Source organism: Panthera uncia, chromosome A2, assembly GCF_023721935.1.
Source record: "Panthera uncia isolate 11264 chromosome A2, Puncia_PCG_1.0, whole genome shotgun sequence".
Taxonomy (NCBI): Eukaryota; Metazoa; Chordata; class Mammalia; order Carnivora; family Felidae; genus Panthera; species Panthera uncia.
Window position 1 is genome coordinate 90,241,209 of NC_064816.1, and position 8,814 is coordinate 90,250,022.

Below are 8,814 nucleotides of genomic sequence, written 5' to 3' on the forward strand. Positions count from 1 at the left end.
TTCTTTCTTTCTTTCTTTCTTTCTTTCTTTCTTTCTTTCTTTCTTTCTTTCTTCCTCTCTCTCTCTTTCTTTCTTTATAACTTTTTTTTTAATTCTCCCCCCCCCTATTCTTTTTTTTTTTTTTTTTTTTAGTATTTTCTTTATTTTTGAGAGAGAGACAGACAGAGTGCAAGCAGGGGAGAGGCAGAGAGAGAGAGGGAGACATAGAATCCAAAGCAAGCTCCAGGTTCTGAGCTGTCAGCACAGATCCCGACGCAGGGCTCGAACCCACAAACCATGAGATCATGGCTTGAGCCGAAGTCAGACACTTAACCGACAGAGCCACCTAGGGACCCCCAATGTCCACTACTTTAAAATCTCCCTTTGCACATTAAGGTCATTTAATAATTTTTGTAAGTATAATATTAAATCGTTTGCTTTACACAATGTTAACAAACCACTAAACGTTATGTATCCTCCCCTTTCTGCATTTGTTTTCATTTTAATGATATTTTCTTATAAAAAGGTCAATTTTCATGTCCATATAAGCTTATTAGAATAGAATTCTACTCTAAAAAGAATACTCTCGTTTTCCAATGGAGCACTGTTCACCATCATTTTAAAGTCTTTTAGCTGACTTCTCAGTTGTCACTCTCTTGAGAGTCTGGTTGGCATGGCTTTGTATTTATGTGGGTCATTTTCTTAGCTATAAAAAAAATCCATGTAATTTATCCTAACTTATGCATTACCAATTTAAGGATGTTGAATATGTTATGTTCTTCTTCTGGATCGTGTGAAGACTCTTTGAAGATTTTTTAGTTTTAGTTAAGGTATTTGTTAAATCTTTTTGTGGTAAGTTATAGAAGCCCAACTCTAACTAATTTAATAAACAGAAACCCAATTCAAACTGACTTTATTGACTCATAAAATTGGGAAGTCCAGGAGTAGCCTTGGCATCATGCATAGCTAAATCTCCAGGGATTTTATTCCCGTTTCCTCTTTTCTCATCTTTTAGCTCTGCTTCCCTCAAAGTTTTGACTTCATTTTGTCCTATGGCAAAAGTGGACATTTTCCATATAGCTCGGAAAGAGCCTGGTTCCTAGCAGATCCCTTCCAATGTCTGTATACAACTTCACAGGAGATTCTAATTGGCTTTATTTGGATCTAATGTCCACTCCAGCACTAGTTACTGGGCCAGTGAGATAAGCTACCCTGAATACCACTGCCTGGGTCAGATGACTCCAGTAGTATAGAAGTGGTAGTATAGATGCTGATTGACATCTGCAGAACCACATAGACCTGAGGGAAGATGGCTACAAAAGAGAGAAGATCTAGTTGCCAGGAGGACAAGGATGGTGACACGAGCTGATCAAAACAGTAAAACAAAAACAAAAACAACAACAAAAAAACACCAACCCCCCCCAAAACTACTTTAGTCTACTGTACTTCACCCTTTGACTTTTCAAGACCCATATCCACATTTTAAAAAATGCTCCTGGCAAAATAATGCAAATAACCCTCAACTAAAATTGTACTTACCGAAAGTCATTGTCAGTTACTACCCTCCAGATCTTCTGGAATCTCAGAGCTGTGTACATGATGTGCAAATGTTCTACTGAGTTTCCCTGGCCAAGCAGTGAGTTATTGGTCACCAATCTGGCTGCCCTAGGCTTGACCTGTGGACGAGTTCCCTTTTCCATTGTTCTCTGAGCCTCCATCAGAGAGAGGCACAGGAAAGAGTGTCTCTTCTGGAGACTGTACTGCTTTAGGAGCTCACCTGATCTGGACTTAGTTCCTGGGGCCTGGGAAGCAGCTTAGTACTGAGTAACCACAAGGTCCTGTCTGATAGGGTCAGGTTTTTCTGGCAATTTATCTCCCATAAAGACCTACTGTAAAATGGCATGGATTTGATTACTAGAGACTCTTAGAACTGTTAACCAAGGTTAGAAGTCTGTGGGCTACAACCCTTGAATCTAGGCTTTAACTTTGCAGTTCTAGTCTTTAAGCAACAGTCCAAGAGGACAGAACCCATTCAACCTAAGTGGCTCCATTTGACCTGTGGTGTTGGTTAACATGAAAGAATAGCTGGCCTTTGATATATACCTCCTGTTCTCAGGTAGTGTCTGAGGGGTGGTTTGTTATGTTGGAGTGAGTCATTATGGCTGCTGTTCTCAGGATGTTCAACAAGAAGTGATTGGGAGGGGCCTGGCATCAGTCTTGCAGGATTGGTTACCAGCACAGAACCAGACTGATTAGGCTAGAATCCAAGCTCCCCCTGTTTACTAGGTGTGTGACCTTATGTAAGTCGTTTGACTGTTCTGTGCCTTACTGTCCTCATTTATAAAGTGGGCATAATTTTTCCTAACTTACAGGGTTATCATAAGGATGAAATGAGTTAATATATATAAAGAGCTTAGATTGGTGCCTGTCACATAGTAGGCCCTATTTACATGACAGCCATTTTTACCGCCCTGTCTTCATTTTTTTACTCTTCAAGAGTCTATCTAGTCTTATCTCCCACAATGGTTTCCGCCTTTGTAACTTCCTTTTGCTTACTTCAACAAGGGACTTAGAATTCACTTTTCCTATTTTCCACGTGATTATCTGAACATAAGCAGATAATGAGCAGAAGGGATAATGAGCAGAAGGGAGACGGTCATGAGGCATGGCTGGTTGATTCCTGATGCTTCTACTCGTCATAATATTAATTCCCCCACCAAGCCCACATGTAATCCCCAGAGTAAGTGCTATAGACACTTAGGGGAATGGGAGCAAGTATTGGAGGGAGGAGAGAGAGAGAGAGGGAAGAGAGGAACCAAACAAACCCTATCTACTGAAGTCGTTATTACTACTTTGTGAAATAATGTCTCAGGTTTAGTTCTCTGAATATAGAGCCTGAGAAAGGGATTCAGATACATGTGATTTCTTGAATGGCTCCTCTTTAGCAAAATTCTGTGGAGTAAGGGACTCAGGGCAAGTAAGGAACAAGAGCCAAGAGAAGTTGTGGTCTCTGCTAAAGTCTACACTTGGCCTGAATCATGGACAACCCTGGGGCAAAAAATCACATAACAGAGTTGTCTCTGCCTTGAGACAAGGACGCCCACTGATTGGAACCCCATGTATCTGTCAGTTATTGGCAGAGGTGGATGTAACCTCACAGGCAACAAGGTCCCCATCCACCAAGTACAATTCAAGGAGAAGAGCGTTTTGAGCCATTAGCATCCAAAATTCATTGCATCGCTGGTGTGAACGCATGGGCCTGGTAAAGGGGAGATCATCAACAGCATCTATTTCCAATAATGATAATAATAATAATTAAAAGAATAATGATGGTGATGGTAATTACGATAGCTGTTATTTATGGAATACTAATGGAACTAGTACTAAAAACTTATTAGAATTGTAGTTATTACACTTGGATGTTGCTTTTATTTTGTTTTCTTTCCAAATACAGTGTTTTTGGTGCAGTGAAGAAAGGGCTTGCAAAAAAATGTGTTTTCCATATTTTGGGTGTCGATTCATTACTGTGTATTCGTTAAACTATAGAAGTGAGTTATCCATGTTTGAATTTTTATGTACTTTTTTTTCAGTTAACTTGCAAATACTGTATTTAACTACATTTAGAGGATTATAAATTATTACATTTGCCTTATTAAAAATATAGCAAATCTTTTTATTGGTGTTTCCAGGCTGGTTGTTTACAGCCAGTGTTGGTTCAAGCTAGGTCAACATTCATTCTGATTGGTGGGTACCTTACCATACCAATTATTAAAAACTTTAAATTTCAGCTCTAACATACTTTAATGTATGACAATCATTACCCAGTGAAGGGAAGTTTGTATTCTTATGTTGTTTTAGAAACTCCAGGAGTTTCTTATATGGTCTTGGGGTGAGGACATATTGGGTCCAGTACCATTACTATAACTTACATTTCTTCAACTAATATATTCTATACTGAGAATTGCCATTCAGAACAGTGACTCCCTAGGACTTAACAAATTTTAATCATCTTTATATCTGTAATGTTGTGTTTTGGGTTTGTTATATGGTACTTACCAAAGCAGGGAAATGCACTAGAACCTTTTAAGGACTTTTCAAAAAAGGCCAAATGAAAAGCTTTCCAGGTAAACCCTAACTATGTGAGAAAACCCAAAATAGAATTTGTTTGTTTCTTAACTGAAGTGAAAAAAACATGAATTTTGCCCTCAAGTCCCTATTTATTTTTCTTCAGGTACTATCAGGTATATTTAAATCATAACTTATTGTAGCAAAGAGCTTATAAACAAGTTATAGTTCATATATTTAGTATGAATGGGAAGTCTAGTTTCTATTTCATGTTCTGCCCTTGTAGTTGCATTTTACAAGTATACACTATGATCATGTGCGGGGTGGGGGGGGCGGGGAGAGGTGGAATTTATAAATGCTAGAAGTCTGCTTTCTCAGCAAACATTTGTTGTCTCTTTGATAAGGAACTCCTGAACTCAAACAACAAAACTTCCCCTGCTATCTACATGCATCTTTACCAAAACAGCAGCCTAAGGCATCTGCTATTTTCTGTTGAGATGCTGCCTGAAATGAGTTTAGAGAGAAAATACAGAAAAAAATGTCAGTGTCCTAATAGTTCACTAATTTGGAGATGAAAGACTTTGAATGCTAGCTCCTTTAGCAGCTCAGATAATTTTCTAATGTTGGTGATTGTGGTGTTAAAGTAGTTTTATGGGAGTATGTGATGTATATCATTTTCAATAACTTGTTAATTTGTATCTAAGAATCAAACTGTATGATACTAGAAAAGATAAAAATATAAGAAATTATTGCTCTTCTGTTAACTTAAAATATACTTCTTTTCATACATTTCAGTTGACATGTTTGGATTCCTGATGCTTCTACTCGTCATAATATTAATTACAGGGCTCATTTGGTATTATTGCACCTATCACTATTACCTGCAGGAGTATGTTCATTTTATTTTTAGTAAGAATGCACTTGGGGATAATATCACTGAAGAGAATGCTAAGCTAGTTATTAGGAAATGTTTAACCTTTTTTATGTAATAAAAATAACATATATATGATAAGAAAAAAACACTCAGAAGGTAACAGAAAATTATGAAATGAAAAGGAAAGTTCAACTTTCCCACCCCTTGTCTGCCTCTGACACCTCCGCACAGAAGCAATCCTTCTAGTATGATTCTAATGTAGTTCTTTTGATTACTTCCTGTATTTGAACAATGTGGTTATGGCTCCTTTTCTTAACTTCAGATGTTAATATATTGACTCCCCAGCATGAAAGCTGAAAATTTATCTTGCACTATCCTATTTTTCTGATGTTATTTTGTTCTTAGAGGGTATTATCATTTTGTTATTTTTGAATTTTAACTACGGTTTTTCATTATTAGCTCTTAAGATTGCTAGCATTTCTTCTGTTGGTTATCATTTCAACTTGATTGACTTCATTACTTTGAGTTCTAGTTAGTGCTCTGTTTCTATATCCATCAATTCTTCCCCTGTTATTTAAATAAGAAAATGTGGAACCCTGTACTTCTATGTATCTTCTCCTCCATCTCCTAAACTCTATAAGCTTTCTCACTCATTTGACCTTATCAAGTTATAATATTTACTTCTGTAATTTATCTTTATATTTTGAAATGTATATTCTATAGTTTGAATATAAAAATTTAAGAATAATACAAATAATAAAACGTATCAGGATTGTATGAATATTGTTTAGTAAAGACCAAAGTGGAAATAGGAAATGTGATTCTATGTCACTAACCTGTATTACTTGAAAGAGAATTATCTAGTGTCTAGATCAAATAGATTATCTTCCTTACTCTCCATTTCTAAAAAATCATGCTATATTTCATCTTGTTTCATGTTTACAATGTGACTTTCTTATATAGCTTCTGCATTTTCTAGGATTTTTAATTACCTTCATTATTTCCTGTCAAGGACAGACATGCATATTTATTCCCATCATTGTGATCATTCATCTTAGTATTTGGAAAATTATTCTCCTTTTTTATCTTAAAAAATTTTTTTTAATCTTTATTTATTTTTGAGAGACACAGAGACCAAGTGTGAGCAGAGGGAGGAACAGAGGGAGAGGGAGACACAGAATCCAAAGCAGGCTTCAGGCTCTGAGCTGTCAGCACAGAGACTGACGCAGAGCTTGAACTCATGAACCACAGTTTCATGACCTAAGCTGAAGTCAGATGCTCTACTGACTGAGCTACTCAGGTGCCCCTCCTTTTTAATTTATAGACACTCTTCTAAAAGTCTTCTGAGTTATTGTTCTAATTATAAACATTAGTTTCTTTTTACTGCTCTACTGAGTTAAAAGAATTTTTTAGATCCTGTATCTTCCTCTTTTTAAGATTCTTTTTTTCCCTTTTACTGGAGTATATCCTCAAGCAACTTTTTCAAAAGGAGGTATAGAAAGGTATACAGAAGATATAGAAAGTGTTTCCATAGTCCATACATGCCAAAAATTTTTTCTTCATTCTCCATTAGCCTGGCATGCTATTATTTTCTTTCCTTGTAGTGTACACCTTTTCCAAGAAGGACCCATAGACAAGATAGAAAGGCCCATAAACAAGGTAGGTGCAGAGTAATAGGTTCATCTGTAAGGAAAACATGCTCATAAAAAGATAAGGGTTAGCCAAATGTTTTGTTTGCTTACCTGAGGCCTCTACTTTGTCTAGGGCTTCATATATTTTGACTTTGAGGCTTTATGTCTTTTCCTTATTAAGAAACAGGAATAAAAGATAAGATGGAAGATGGGGCGCATGGGTGGCTCAGTGGTTAAGCATCCAACTCTTGGTTTCCACTGAGGTCATAATTTCACGGTTCATGAGTTTGAGCCCCACGTTGGGCTCTGCGCTGGCAGTGTGGAGCCTGCTTGAGATTCTCTCTCTCCGTCTTGTGTGTCTGTGTGCCCCCACCCCCCACCCCAGTGCTTTATCCCTCTCTCTCCTCTCTCTCTCAAAAAATTAAATAAACTTAACAAAAGATGGAAGATGATTTCTTATTTTTTTACCCCTGGGACAAAAACATATCCAGAAGGAATAACCAATAGGGTATATTACATGTGTGCTTAAGAGTCTGTGGCAAATGTATTGTTCTTTTCCTTTTTATATTTTCTCCCCAGGATCCTGGGGTCTTAAAAGTGTTATCACTTTTTTTGTATAGCGCTGAGTAAAGTGGCAAATTATTCCCACCAGAGAGTAGTGACCTGAGCCAATATATATCACTGAGGCTTCTTTTGTATACAGTTTAAAAAGAAAACTTAGAAGCCTCTCTGCAAATATGGTTCAACAATTATAGTCAGTTCTGGTTAGCTCTGCTATTCACTCACCATCGCTTCTTTTTCAGTTTCTTTTAGAGATCTCCTAGACCTTGTTAATTCAATGAACACTGTATTCTGTTAGAGGAATTTGTCTTATTAAGGACTTATTGCACTTCATAATCCAAAGATCCTGGTTGGATTCCAGAAACATCCATCTTTCATTTAAAAAATACCTTTGAATGACTAATGGAGCATTAAAATATTGATTACTCTATTTGATCTAATATTCTTGTTATTCAGCAGATATGATTTAAAAGTTAAAGCACTTTTAAAAGTTCCAAATGTTGGAGAATATAAACGTTTAACTACTAATGTACTCAGTGCCTCCTTGACTCTCATTTATTTCAGCAAATATTTATTGAGTATCTATTATGCTCTAGGCAGTGTTGTTGTCACTTACTAGGAAAGATTAAACCCTCACTTTCGTGGAGCTTATATCCTACTAAGGGGACACAGACAAGTAAGCAAGCAATTGTTAATTCTGCTGCTAACTTATTGATATTTTCACTGATATTTCACGTATTTTAATTGTGTTGTTCTTAAACACTAAAATTCTCCTGGTGGATAAATAAAGAGAGCATTTAAGTTAATAAAGCAATGGTAATAAAAAATTGTGTTGAGTGCAGGCTAATGAAATGAAATACAGTCGACCCTTAAACAACACAGGTTTGAACTATGTGAGTCCAGTTATGTGAAGATTTTTTTTCAATCAGTACAGTGTAGTACTATAAGTGTATCTTCTCTTCCTTATGATTTTCTCAATTACATTTTTTTAGCTGACTTTATTGTTAGAATCCAGTGTATAATACATATAACATAAAAAATTTGTGTTAATCCGCTGTTTATGTTATCGGTATGGCTTCTTATCAATAGTCATCTATTAGTAGTTAAGTTTTGGGGGAGTCAAAAGTTATACATGAATTTTCAATCATGCAGTTAGCACCCCAAACCTGCACGTTGTTCAAAGGTCCACTGTAATTTCAATTATAACCTTAACTATTCTGAGCATAAACCTAATTAATTCTAAGTTAATCGTTTTGAACAGAGCTCCGGTCTGCATTGCTGGAAGATCACACACAGTTTATATTCACCGTGGGACTATAGCTGCTGGCAAGTGTTTTCATTTATCTGATGGGATGTCCCAGACTCTCAGTAACCCAAAGTTAGGAGTCTTGCCCTTACTTATTCCAGGCATCAAAATTAAAGTATGAGTGCGAAACATGGCAGCAGATTTCTTTGTTCTAATTTCTAAGACACATTTTTATAACCTCAACAGTTCATCTAAGATGGCTAAAACCACAATGTTGCTAGAGAGAGGTAAAAATTTCCAACCCATATTGGGTATTTATAGCTTTCTCAATTACCCCGTCTCCCACTCCACAAAAGCAGCTCAACAGCAGATGACTTTTGCCTTGAGGAATCCTTAGAAGCACTCCCCACATTAATTTACTTCATCTCACCTAGTTGACTGACCCTCTATCCACTCTT

At 36.6% G+C, this 8,814-nt stretch overlaps 1 protein-coding gene across 1 annotated transcript in view; it reads left to right on the forward strand.

Moving 5' to 3' along the window:
- Positions 1-8,436, forward strand: part of CLDN12 (claudin 12) — a 67,577-nt gene extending 59,141 nt beyond the window's left edge. Inside the window, exon 4 of the transcript XR_007459992.1 lies at positions 8,372-8,436. The gene's annotated coding sequence lies outside the window, so the exon portion shown is untranslated. The remainder of the gene's footprint in view (positions 1-8,371) is intronic.
- Positions 8,437-8,814: the final 378 nt, after the last annotated feature.